The following is a 6,000-nucleotide window of genomic DNA, read 5'->3' on the forward strand; positions in this document are numbered from 1 at the left end:
ACGCACCACGAAACCAACTCTTGACTCAGGCAGATGGAATTCAAGACAGGCCAGAAGGCACGGACCCGCTGGCCGGGGGGCAGGAATAAGAGTTTGTGAGGCCCCCAGTGCAGCCACTTCCCACTGTGGTCTGATGCATCTTATTTAATCCCCAAACAGCCTGACTTAGAGATTGTCAGTGTCACGGGTGACTCACATAATTTCACAGGCTATCAGTACTCCTCGATGCTCCACTCTCCTATTTAAGTGACTGCAGCCTCTTCCAATGAAAACAAAATCCCGCCCTGCCCCACGTGGGCTTGCCCACACTGCCCCTCCTCATGTGCAGGGCATACACAGGAACCCAGCCTCCCACCAGTGGGGCATGTAAGGGGGACCCAATGAAACGCACATTTTTACTGTTGAAACATGTCTCCAGACTCAGAAAAAGAAACAATGACCTGGCCCAGTATTCTGCTTTCCCAAACCCCAGGGGCTCTCCCAAACCTCAGTAAGCTCCTGGGGTTTGGGTCCCTGAAGATAGAGGGCACTGTGCCCTGAAGCCGCCTGCTATGATTCCATGCCGCTCCCCCAATTGAAACAACCACCACACCCAGAGAGGAGGTGAAACTGCCCTGGTAACTTATTAGACATTCTACCCCACGACCCCAGCAAGGTTTTCCTGCTTTAGCTCTAAGTGCATTTCCCCCCCTACAATAACCTTCATTTTATTCTTTAAAACTGATTTTACACGTAGGCCATAATAAAATCCTCATGACTTTTTTTTTAATCTTTATTGTTGAGATTATTACAGATGTCCCTCTTCCCCCCCCCCCCCAATAGCTCCCACCACCCAGTTTCCACCCCACCCCAGGCCCTTGCCACCCTATTGTCTGTGTCCATAGGTGCTTCATACATGCGTATAATATCTTTGTCGAATCTCTTCCTGCACCCCTGACCCCCTTCCCTCTGAGAATAGTCAGTCTGTTCCATTTCCATGCCCCTGATTCTATTCCATTCACCAGTTTATTCTGTTCATCATATTTTTTATTCATTTGATTTTTAGATTCACTTGTTGATAGATATGTATTTGTTGTTCATAATTTTTATCTTTACCGTTTTCTTCTTCTTCCTCTTCTTAAAGGATACCTTTCAGCATTTCATATAATACTGGTTTGGTGGTGATGAACTCCTTTAGCTTTTTCTTATCTGTGAAGCTCTTTATCTGACCTTCAATTCTGAATGATTGCTTTGCTGGGTAATCTTGGTTGTAGGTTCTTGCTATTCATCACTTTGAATATTTCTTGCCACTCTCTTCTGGCCTGCATAATTTGTGTTGAGAAAGAATCTGACAGTCGTATGGGTACTCCCTTGTAGGTAACTGACTGTTTTTCTCTTGCTGCTTTTTTTAAAAAAATATATTTTATTGATTTTTTTACAGAGAGGAAGGGAGAGGGATAGAGAGTCAGAAACATTGATGAGAGAGAAACATCAATCAGCTGCCTCCTGCACACCCCCTATTGGAGATGTGCCTGTAACCAAGGTACATGCCCTTGACCAGAATCGAACCTGGGACGCTTGAGTCTGCAGGCTGACACTCTATCCACTGAGCCAAACCAGTTAGGGCTCTCTTGCTGCTTTTAAGATTCTCTCTTTGTCTTTTGCTCTTGGCATTTTAATTATGATGTGTCTTGGTGTGGTCCTCTTTGGATTCCTCTTGTTTGGGGTTCTTTGCGCTTCCTGGACTTGTAAGTCTATTCCTTTCACCAGGTGGGGGAAGTTTTCTGTCATTATTTCTTCAAATAGGTTTTCAATATCTTGCTCTCTCTCTTCTTCTGGCACCCCCATAATTTGGAAGTTGGTTTGCTTGAAGTTGTCCCAGAGGCTCCTTACACTATCTTCATATTTTTTAATTCTTTTTTTCTCTTTGGTCTTCTGGTTGGATATTTTTTGCTACCTTGTATTTCAAATCATTGACTTGATTCTTGGGATCCTCTAGTCTACTGTTGAATCCCTGTATATTATTCTTTATTTTAGTCAGTGTATGCTTAATTTCTGACTGGTCCTTTTCCATTTTTTTTTGGCATTCTCACTAAGGTCGTTGAAAGTCTCACTAAGTCCTTGAAGGTTTCTAGAAGATTCTTGAGTAACCTTATAACTGTGGTTTTGAACTCTATATCCAGTAGTTTGCTTTCTTCCATTTCTTTCATTTGTGACAGGTTTCTTTGTCTCTGCATTTTGGCTGCTTCCCTACATTTTTTTCTATGTACTGGGTAGCTGCTAAGTCTCCTTGAGTTGATAGAGTGGCCTTGTAGAGTATGTGTCCTAGGGCCCAGTGGTTCAGCCTCCACAATCACCTGAGGTGGACACTCTTGGTGCACCCCTTTGTGGGCAGTGTGCACAGTCTTCTTGTAGTTAAGCCTTGTTGCTGTTGGTATCACTGTGAGGAGTTGACCTCCAGGCCAATTGGCTATGGGGACCAGCTGCGACTACAGTGGGAAAATTGCTGTGCAGGAGACACCCTTATGGGGCAGGACTTGCTTCAGTGGGGCTTTGGTGCTCACTGAGTCTGCCCCTTGAGTGTGTCTCTTATGGATGTGAAGAGTTGTAATCTGGATGGTCTCACACTGATCACTGGGTACACTGGCTCTTGGATCTCTAAGGAGGTGCAAAGTCAGCCACTGCCTGGGGCCACCCAGCAGGAGTTACAGAGAGATCTGCAGATTCCTTCTCTTTGTATCGGGTTTGGAAGTGCCCAGATGAGGTCCAACTGTGAAGCAAGGCAGGCTGGTGCTGGCGCTGGCCTTGGCCTGTTATTGATAGCTTTGGGGCTCCCTGACCTAGCTGCAGCTTGTTTGACAGGTTTTAGGCTGAGAAAGGGCAGGCCATTCATATGCAAAAGCCGTTGCACACAGCTTAGGTGGGGTTATAAATTGGGTGGGGCGGAGTCTCAGGGAATCTCCAGGGTGAGCAAACAGAAATGGCTGCCAGATTAGCTGACCGACCAGCATTGAGGACAGGAAGATGCCACCCAATCATGTGGCTAAGAAAAGGTCACCCCCAGAAGATGCTCTCCCCAAAAGCAAGAAAGTGAAGGTCTCACATAGGTCCCACTGCACAGAACCGGGCTTGGTGCTGATACTGGGCCAGGGTGACGTGGGTCAGCTGGGGCTGGGCGAAAATGTGATGGAGAGGAAGAAGCCAGCCCTAGTAACCATTCCAGAAGACATTGTACAGGCTGAGGGTGGGGGCATGCACACCGTGTGTCTAAGCAAAAGTGGCCAGGTCTACTCCTTTGGCTGCAATGATGAGGGTGCCCTGGGAAGGGCCACATCAGTGGAGGGCTCAGAGATGGTTCCTGGGAAAGTGGAACTGCAAGAGAAAGTGGTGCAAGTGTCAGCAGGGGACGGCCACACAGCGGCGCTCACCGAGGATGGCCGTGTCTTCCTCTGGGGCTCCTTCCGGGACAATAATGGTGCGATTGGGCTCTTGGAGCCCATGAAGAAGAGCGTGGTAGCTGTGCAAGTGCAGCTAGTGTGCCTGTGGTGAAGGTGGCCGTGGGGAACGACCACGTGGTGATGCTGACAGCTGACGGTGACCTCTACACCTCGGGCTGCGGGAGCAGGGCCAGTTGGGCCGTGTCCCTGAATTATTTGCCAATCGTGGTGGCCGGCCTGGCCTTGAACGACTCCTGGTCCTCAAGTGTGTGATGTTAAAATCCAGGGGAACCCGGAGCCATGTGAAATTCCAGGATGCCTTCTGTGGCACCTACTTCACCTTTGCCATCTCCCTTGAGGCCCATGTATATGGCTTTGGCCTTTCAAACTACCATCAGCTTGGAACCTCAGGCACAGAATCTTGTTTTGTACCCCAGAACCTGACATCCTTCAAGAACTCTACGAAGTCCTGGGTGGGCTTCTCTGGTGGCCAGCACCATACAGTCTGCATGGATTCGGAAGGAAAAGCATACAGCCTGGGCCGGGCTGAGTACGGGAGGCTGGGCCTTGGAGAGCGTGCCCACCCTCATCTCCAGGCTGCCCATCGTCTCCTTGGTGGCTTGTGGGGCCTCTGTGGGATATGCCGTGACCAAGGATGGTCATGTTTTTGCCTGGGGCATGGGCACCAACTACCAGCTGGGCACGGGACAGGAGGAGGATGCCTGGATCCCCATGGAGATGACAGGCAAACAGCTGGAGAACTGCCTGGTTCTATCTGTGTCCAGGGGGGCCAGCACACAGTCTTACTAGTCAGGGACAAGCAACAGAGCTGATGAAGCTTCTAGGGCCTGGCTCCCGGCCCACCCCCCTCTCCCCTCCTGGAACATAGAAGCTGTGATGACTACAGATTCCAGCAGGCCTTCCCCAGCCCCCAGTACTTTGTCATCACCTGCCTTTTTTTTCCATCCATGGAACAGAATCACTTTCCTCTTTTTTATTCCTCCTTTCTGGAATTAGCCTGTAACCTACAGGATGGAGAGGGTGGAATAGAAGAGGGGAGTGAGGTTTGTTGGAATGTTGCTCACCCCAGAACTATGCGATTAGACCTTTCCCCTCATCCCTACCTCCCATGGTCCTAGCTGACCTTGGTTTTGTCTACAAAAAGCCAAAACTTCCTCCCCTGGGGGGGGGGGGTTGATTCCCTCACCCTGAGAAGTTGGGGCTCCATCGAGCCCTGCTCTAGTCATGTGCCACTCTTATGTCCTTCACAATCCACAGGCAGACCGATGGTACAGTTGTTGGACCCAGCTCTCAGGCACCTATGCCTGGGGGAAACTGGAGAAGGGGCAGGGCTGCCAGCCATGGGCAAGCCCAAGCCAAGTATTTGGCCCTGAACAGGTGTCCAAGGGACAAAGAGAGAGTGATCCTCCACTTGATCAAGAAAAAGGCCAATCAGCTTTCTCCCAGAAGCACAAATGTTCTGTCCTGCACTGCCCATCCAGCCTGCCGCACCTGCCTGAAGTCTGGAAAGGAAGCTGGCCTGCAGAGCAGGACTTGGGGGCGCGGGAAGGAGGGTTTTATAAACAAACAGCAATATCGAGAGTGAGGGAGAGCAGGGAAGAAGGTTGGATGGGCAGAGACTGGTTCCCAGAAAGGGAAGCAGAAGCTTGTACCGTGTCTGTGAAAATAGCAAGCAGGTTTTTTTTAATGTAAAGTATTTTAGAAGAGAGAGTGAAATCTTTTAACATTTTGAATAAATTGAGTTTTATAACAAAGAAGAGAGAGAGAGAGAGAGAGAGAGAGAGAGAGAGAGAGAGAGAGAGAGAGAAATGGCTGCCAGTCAGCCCTGCACCCGGGGAGGTCCCAGCACGGGAACAATGACCACTGCGAGCACCTCCATCTGGAATAAAGCAGCCCCTGAGTTCCTGCCCTGATGCCAGACAGTCCAGTTTCTTCCCGTATGTATCTCGGTCGCCCAGAGCTTCACCCAGCACTGGAGCTCAGAGGAAGTGGGAGCTTGTAAATTCAGTTCATGGTGCTGGCCTTTTAAGAGGAGCAGCTGGGTCTCCAGCAGCCTGTGTGTCACTCAGCTCCAATCCGTACTGGTTTTTACAGTCCGTAGTTCTTACTGCCTGTAGGGACTTCTTTCCCCAGCTCTGGAACCCTGGGCTGGGGGTCTGGTGTGCGGCTGGGACGGCTCGCTCCTCCGGGCAGCCTCCACAGAGGTGATCTCCTCCCGATTAAAAAAGCAGCTCACCTGGTGCCAAACCAGCCCGTTCCGCGCCTCCACACCTCCTACCAGTCTCAGTGCACTTTCTTCTTTACTTCTCTAGTAGTAGGACTTCCGCTCAGCCAGCTTTCCCAAGGTTCTGGACGGTTGTTGTTCTGTATTTTAGTTGTATTTTTGATGTGATTGTGGGAGGCAGCAAGTACAGGTGTTTACCTGTGCCGCCACCTTGGTCCACCCCCTCATGACTTTTTTACACTCCCTCCTCCTTGGCACCCAGAGTAGACTTTAAAATTGAAAGAGATCTCTTTACTCCCCGACTTTAATATTCTAGTGGCTTCTCTCAGTCACACCCTG

General features: G+C 49.8%; 1 pseudogene; it reads left to right on the plus strand.

The window, feature by feature from the left end:
* The first annotated feature begins 2,908 nt into the window (after positions 1 to 2,908).
* LOC118657348 lies at positions 2,909 to 5,088 on the plus strand (annotated as a pseudogene).
* The last annotated feature ends 912 nt before the right edge of the window (positions 5,089 to 6,000 follow it).

Source organism: Myotis myotis, unplaced genomic scaffold (assembly GCF_014108235.1).
Source record: "Myotis myotis isolate mMyoMyo1 unplaced genomic scaffold, mMyoMyo1.p scaffold_m19_p_52, whole genome shotgun sequence".
Classification (NCBI taxonomy): Eukaryota; Metazoa; Chordata; class Mammalia; order Chiroptera; family Vespertilionidae; genus Myotis; species Myotis myotis.